The sequence below is a fragment of the Vigna radiata genome, chromosome 5, assembly GCF_000741045.1.
Source record: "Vigna radiata var. radiata cultivar VC1973A chromosome 5, Vradiata_ver6, whole genome shotgun sequence".
In the NCBI taxonomy this organism is placed as follows: Eukaryota; Viridiplantae; Streptophyta; class Magnoliopsida; order Fabales; family Fabaceae; genus Vigna; species Vigna radiata.
The window spans coordinates 7,920,064-7,928,713 of record NC_028355.1 but is presented as its reverse complement, the minus strand read 5'-3'; positions in this window follow the sequence as shown (position 1 = coordinate 7,928,713).

The window sequence follows — 8,650 nt, the reverse complement described above, 5'->3', positions numbered from 1 at the left end:
TATTTTAAAAGTTAGGACTAATGTAAAACACTTTTATAATAAGGGAATAAATTGAGATTTTTCAACCAAAAGTGGGCACTAAATTGACTATTAAACCTATATATAATAAAACATGAACCAATATCTTTCTATTTACTGTGACTATTGAATAGAACTTATAGTTTATAGAGTGTGGAATATTTGCCACCTTGCTTGTTTTGAATAAGAACCTAGTTGGTCATGCCATAATCCACTAATCCGTGTTTCACAACGTAAACGTAGAGAATATTCTTTCTTAATGTCAACAAATTGTTGGTTTGCCAACGCATGTTTGCGAATTTACATATCAAATCACTTCAATTGCAAAATTAAGTAACAAGCTATTATATTAACTCAAAAATATAATAATTACATGCACATTCATTTCTCTTTTTTTTTTGTATTATATTATATGATAATATTAATCTTTAGAATATGATTCTTTTAATTTGAAATGATAAAAAAAATTATTTTTTATAATGAACATCACTTGAAAAGTTGTATTTTTATACATGAAAAATATTAAAATGATAAATATTGTGTTGATTTTGGAAACGTTTTAATCTTAATTAACAATAAATTCTATTTAATTATATTGCACGATAAAATTAAATGGATTAATAATTTTGAAAGTGAATAATTAAATTACTCAGTCATAGAAACAATTTAATGAATGATTTTATGACTTATAAAAACAGTAAAATTATTATTGAACACTTGTTTTAAACTAAGCCGTATAAATTATTCCTTTCCTGCTTAGAATCCTAAATCTTTCAACCTGACTACAAAGTGATTATTCTATGACCATGACTTTGCTAATAATAATAATAATAATAATAATAATAATAATAATAATAAATAAATAAATAACAAAAATAATAGTTTTAATTTAGTAGAAAACTACTAATTCTATTCAACTTAAAGGAAAAATATTTTTCACCCAATATAGTTGCATGAAAACAACCCATATATAGAAAAAAAGAATCCGGATGAATCTGGTTAAAAGTTAAAAATGACATCTTTAGTTCCAAACCATATATTTTTGTGAGCGTAATTTAGTAGGCTTGTCTCATGAAATTATTTTACTGTCTCTAAGGAGTATCACTAAAGAATTAAGTGCTATGAAAATTTTAAAATTTATAGAAAAAGTCATATAAATTCATAAAAACCAGTCAACAGTAATTTATGATTAATCGACAATGTTAAAGTCTTACACATATACCACCAATGCACAAGAAACTACATTGACAACGTTAGATTACAAATGATTAAAGAAAAGTGAAGAAATAAACAGCTTGAAAAATCCACGACAACGTAGTATTTTCCGAGAAATAAAAAATTGTTGAGAAAAAGTAAAAATTGTCTACACTTTTGAATTTGATCCAAGTCCTTTATGTCTAGTTGTTCTCAAAAAGCCATTAATTTCGCCATGTTAGTGCATTAAGTTGAGTCAAGGGTTTGAATTGTCTGATATGCGTATTGGCTAAAATAGTTGAATGTTTGGCACCATGAATAATAATGGAGGATTATGCACGGAGGAAATGGAGCGTGTTCGAAGAACGTGATAATAATATGTGTACCCATGGAAAAGGACACATTGCCATTTGATTCATGGTGCAGGAGAAACGCTGTTAATTTGGCATTCAATTAACATAACATATACATAGTAGCATAGACCATGGCTCGTGTTTTGTTCTCCCAGGATCTCTGAACTGAGACTGCATGCATCTCGTGCTGTGTCTGTAAATCATCCAAACATTTATCCAAAACATTTTAACCAAACAAACGCACACTGGTTTTCCGAGCCTCCTTCTTCTTTCACCAAAGAAAGAGACACCGCTTATTACTCTACTTCATTTATCTAAATCATAACGGACAATCCTCATGCTATTTTATAGAACCATATGTTATATTCTCACACATAACTTTTGTACTCTTATACTTTTTTCCCTCTTAGTTTAACATTTGTCTTAACGATAAAAGTTCAAACTAAGATCTTTTAAATATAAAGTTATCAATAACTGTATTACATTTTAAGCTGATTTTTTCATGATAAGCTATCTCCAAGCTTTGTTCAATCATTATTCTATTTTTTTCATCTAATTATCACTTTAATTCAATGACCTATACTAGAACACAATTTACTAAAAAAAAAAAAATTGTGCAAATACATACACAATACATGAAACAAAAATATACTACACTAACACTACAAGAAAATCATTAAATAACAACCAAATCTAGAGATAAAAATTAATTAGTATGTTAATTAAATTAGAGACTATTTTATAAACAAAAAATTATTAATATCTAAAATAGTCTTTACTTTTAATAAAAAATTATAATTAATCTATGAATTAAAGTCTAAATTGGTCTCTAATATTAACTATCAAGGTTTTAACTACTTACTATTGATTCAAATTTGTTTATATTTTTAAATTAGAGACTAAATTAATATAACTATAATATTGGTTTTTGGTTTCTTCAAATTCTTGAACTCATCAATATTTGAATTAAAACTAAAATTTTTAGTCATTTCTTTTTCAATGCAAACAATCGTATTATTTTCAAAAATAATTATCTTTCAATTTACTTTGCAATCTTATTTTGATAATCATCATTGTAGAAAAAAATATCTCTGTTCAAGTAAAATGTACTTCCTATTCTTGCCAAAAGATTGATATAGCTCAAATTGTTAAATTCTTCAAATTTGGATAGTTAAGAGCAAAAATAATAAAATATTAAAATTAAAATTTTAAACTATTTTTCTCTTGAATATATGATATTGGCAACTTAACAAAATTCTGTTTTGGATCTTCCCTCAATTATAATTGGAATATGCAATCAATAGAGGTCAAACCTATGCAACTCTGAGGTGAAAACAATAACTTATTAATTAAATGAGCAAGAAAGTAATAAAGTCATGATAAATGTTATCATTAAAAATTAAGTATCAATAAGGTTCAATAAATGTTATCATTAATTTATATGTATTTGTCTGACACAATAGGTGTATTAAAAAATAAGTTAAGATTCAATAAATTTGTTGTCTTGAAACAATCCAAAATATGTTTATCAGTGTAAATATTTATTAAGGTTAGTCATAACAAATTTTGTCAATTTGATATTGTTATTATTATTTACGATAAAAAATTATGTTATTATTATAATTTTTTTTAGATAAATTTTATTTTAGTGATATTATTTGATATTTCAGTAGTTGCTTTATAATATAGGCTTAAGATAAAAAAAATTTATAAATACATCCAATATTTTTTAAAGAATACACATTCACTTTCGTACCGATTTACTCGTAGTCATAAGATCTTAACTCTTTTACTCGAGTGTTAGAGAGTGTTTTGTATCTGAATCTTCTAGTATTACAACCTTAGAAATATATATGTCAAGATTCTCATAACTATTTAAATCTTGTCACTTATTTAAATATTCATACTTAGAGTCCGCATAAGAATATATATAAATTTAGAAGAAAGAAAATGTGATCATTAATCATTATAATGGTAATGTAAGATGAGCCTATCCGATCTCGAAGAGAGCTTGATTGAATATAGTGGTTCATCTTCGGTTTCACTCCAAGAATGAGATGATTTGATTAAAAGTTGAAAACACCTCTTATACTGTGGTAATAATGGCTAACGAGTTAAAAAATGAGAACAAGAAAATAAGTTTTGTTTTGGGTGTGAGATGTTATGAAAAGAAGATTAAGGTAGACAGTCTCCTAAAAGATTTGCATACTCGTAAGTCTAGTTACATAAATTAAAAAGAATTGAAAAAAATTAGAAAGTTCTAATTTTTTAAAATTAAATTTGAGTATTTTATAAAAATAAAAACCTAGAGTAAGTGTAATAATTAAAAAATAGAAAAAATGTCGTTTATAAATATAAAATATTGATGTAATAATGATGGAAAGTTTTTGTCATATTTAACATATACATGGTAATGTACGATAATATAAAATTAAAAAGAATTAATGCGGGACGGGTCATGGAATAACATACCAAGACTGCAAGTTATATTTGGTGGACTTATGTAGACTAACGGCTTCAAATATCTAACTTATCTCACACCTTTTTATGGCGAACGGTCTGTTGCCATTATTCCACATTTTCCATTTTAAAAAAAAATGTTTTTTGAACAGCAGTAATCACAAACATAACAAGAACACCAGATATGCACTTGAATACTATTTGCATTTTTTATTGCATATACTACGTATGTAAGGGTATCATATATTATCACTATTAATTAAGTTTATAAAATAAATTTATTAACTCGTATATAATAACTATTTTGAAATTTACATTGTTTCAATCTCTAATTTGCTGAGTGTGAAAAAAATTTAGCAATATATAAATATCAAACTTTATGCATATTAAAGATAACATTAATGATTGACAGCTTTTTGCATTGGTCAGAAAATATATACGATTAATTTTAATTAAATAACTGTCTTCTCTTGGGAATATTTCACCAACATGACAGTGACATATATTTGAGATTCAAACTATGGAAAGTCAAGTATTCAACATATTTCTTCACTTTACAGTTTATTACAATATGGCCCATGTCTAAGCTAAGGGGTCCTTCAACACGAACTTTCTTCTCCAGTTCTGAAATATGCAGGTCTTAATTACACTACAAAGTACCATTTCAATTTCCCTTCACTATTCACCACCCCACCATCGTGTTTGTTACTTTACGTTCTTCTTCCACAACAAACAATTTTCTTCGCCATTTTGAAATACGCAAATCTTATACTTACACTCCAACGCACAATTCAATTTCCCTTTGACATCTTACCAAGCATTTGCATTTAATGTAAATGAAACAAGACCATAAAAAAATCTCAATGGATCTTATTTATTTGTCTGCAGAAGAGAACAACTATTACTATATATGTCAATCAAGCACGAGCAAGAGAGACAAAAGAAGTTGCACAACATCTAGTTGTAATCATATTTTATAGTAGTCGATGGACCATGCATGTAGTCCTCTTCATTGGGTCGAAATACAAAGTAACAGACAAATACGACCATACACAAATTTAGACCAATGTTCCCACAACAAAACATGGTCTAGTGACCTTTGAATTTGATTTTCTTTAAATTTGTAGTATAGCTGTTGGTGGGTACAACTACACCCACAACATAACATAACATATCCAAATAGAATAGAATTCGCCGTCACTCACGCTACCGGAAAAAGGGAAAATTGTGGGCAACAAAATCTTGCTATGCCGACGAATCCACCACGCGTGATTAATTCCGAAGTGGGTTTCGTTTCTTCGTTAATTATATTTATTGTAAATTTATTTGTGAAGAGATTATATAATATGTACGTGTCGGTGCCAGCTTCAACAATTGGACTGTACCTTAACATATACACCACCAGCTGTGTGTGTACGTAAGGCTCCAATTTAAGTTTCTTTTTGAGAAAGTAGAAATGTTTTTATTTTTAAAGCTATGGATTTCAATTTGTCATTTCCTATTACCGACGATTATTAAGCACAATCATTAATTGAAACTTTGAATTCCTGTGCATTACAGATAAACAAGATTGATATGTGTGATCATGTGTTACGGCGATCTTTGGCAGTTTCTATTGTGGTTTTCTGTTTGGTTCATTAAAACTATAATCAACTAAATCTTATTATGTCTTTACTTAACAAAACATTACGACTCTAATTACTCAAACTATGATAGATTGCGACCGTTTCGTTTTATTGGGTCCACGCCTTAAGCGACTTTGTTAATCATTACTCTTAACACGAGGAGATTAAATAATATTATTCCACTTAATTCTTCGCTGTGTAAGATCAAATCAATTTTCCTACTTTCTTTCTACGACCTTATCCTCTCTTCGTCCATTTATTCTTATCAGCACGCATTATCACTTTGGACGACACGAAAAATTTTTCATGAGTGGTTAGTGGTTAATTTTTATTCAAATATCATTCAAACTTGATAGCTACAATATATCTTAAAGAATTTGTTACGCTGCTATCGGTGTCAATGCGTGCGTAGCCTTAAGCCTATATGCATGAAACATCCTTTTCTACTTAATTACGCGTGAAAGGTTATTATGCATTTGTTTACAGTACATTAAAAAGATTGGGGGAGAACACTAATCCATAACGTTGTAGAATTTTCAAGTGCAACTTAACTTCACAAACTTTTACTTTGCTTATAATTCATTAAATCTCTAAAATATTAATCTTGGAGTACTAACTAAGATTATAATTTCTTTTGTATATCATCTCAGTTTTACGTGAATGATTTTTATTAATGTTCGTTCCTAACTGTTTGAGACAGAATTGGGTGAATTGTTTCTTATGAATAGTGGGGCATTGCTTTGTTCATCCCTCCGACGAAAAACGTAAAGTGTAAGTTGTAATTTGATTTTGGTTCACAGCTGGCCAAAGTGATTGATAGTTTTGCACTTTCACTTCGCAAAATGTGTACGTGAGCCATGCGTGTCCCACGATGATCTTACAGAATTGATAGCAAGAAAATGAACGCAACTAAGTTCCAAGGTTTTCTTTATATATTTTGAAGACAATGATGGGATAATACTGATATGCACACGCTACGTACCACAAATAAAACGGTGTGTGTGATGATAAGGTTAAGGCCTAACAAAAAAATCTACCTCATATTTTCGCTTTGTTGTTATAGTATTCTCTAAGGAATTCAAATTGCATGTACTCTATATATTTTGTAGAACCACGTCAATTTGATAGAGCATGAAAATGACTGAACAAAATTGGGCAATCTCTACCAAAGAAATGTGTGCGTGAAAAAAGGGAGCGAGGCAACAAAGACAAAACCAAGATCTGTAGGTTTGTTATTACGTTTGAGCTTAGGGTATCTAACTTATTTTGATGTTATGCAAAGTTCCATTGCTAATTTGGACCACACCATGATGGCAACTTGATGTAGAGACTATATTACGATATTCGATTCTGTAACATCGGTTTAAAGATGTAAGATGAACACAGGTTTTCGTTTTTCACTACATGACTTCTTCAAAAGCCAACAAAACCAGTACGTACGGTGCTTCTACGAAAACTGCTTCCGAAAGTGCGTCCAAAAAGGATTGCCCCACTTTGAAAATGAAGCTAGCAAGTGACATGAAGATATATATATATATATATATATATATATATATATATATATATATATATATATATATATTTATATTTGGTTCGTTGTGACAAGTAGTTGTTGGGGAAAATAAATAACCGGATCTCAAATTCACTTACTTACATAACATCATTAAAATTAATTACATTCCATATCGTCGACTTTAGATTTTAAAGTCTGAAACTCGTATTAAGTATAAAACTATTGTACAAATACTATTGTTGAGGGAAGCAACTGTGCTCTTCTGCCACTGTTATGGTGGTTTGATTTTCAATTCATCACAGGCTCTTTCTTTGGATAGTGGTGGCACGACTTTTCTCTGAAAGTAAAGTTGACATTGTATTCATCTTTTCTAGACCCTAGAAATTATCTCTTCTTTAAGAGTTAATTTTAATTTCAAAATTAGGATAGTTATTATTAGTAATTATGTTTTGATTCTTGCATTTTAAAAAGTCATCGTAATAAGTTTTAAAATATAGTTTTAAAAACTTACTCTAGAATGAAAATTGATTGGTAAGGATTGGAGAGTTTACCGTCGTGATTTTCTAGACATTTGATGATTGTTAAACAAATTATTCAAGAGTAAAAAATCTTAGAGAGAAGAGAAGGAAACTCAAAGAATGAGTTTTAAAGAGACAGTGAGTGTTTTATATGATGAGACGAGATTATGAAATTCTATTTATTGTATTAAATTATTTTAATATTAAAATGTTTAGTCTCATCATTTTAAAACACCTATCAACTCTAATACTATATTTTCTACAAGACGAAGAATGATTTTGAGAAAACATTTGAAACCCCTAAATTTACTATTTAAAGTAATATATATACATTGGTGCAGTGAGGGACTTTTACCGCGGTTATTTTTCACTATAGGTCGCGGTTTACGAATCGCGGCATATTCAGCCGCGGTAGTAAGTCAAAGACTTTAGGCCGCGGTTACAACCGCGGTATATAAGATTCGTAATATGCCGCGGTTGTCCAAAGAACCGCTGCCTAAATCTTTTTTTTTTTTATAAAAAAAAATTGTCTACTATATGCCGCGGTTGAACCGTGGCAGAAGACCCAGTTATAGGCCGCGGTTCTAGCACTAACTGCGGCGATATGTCTCTTTTTAAAAAAAAAATTAAAACGAAACACTATATGTCACGGTTCAGGTCACAACCGCGGCATATTCCCCTGCAGTTTTTTAAAATTGCAGGTCTGTTTTTGTGATATCCACTACCACAAAAACAGACCTGCATATAAAAACATGTACACAAATTCAATTTCAACATAACAAACACATGTTCAAATGTATTTCAACATCAAATAAAGTACAAAGTCTAAGAAAATACAATCTAATCAAATGCAATGTTTAAATCTAAGAGCTATTGTATAATCTAATTATAGACTTCGCAACAGCGTTCCTAATGAATAATAGTGGCTTCTCAGGAACTGGTGTAGTAGTCTTGAATCTCTGCAAAAGA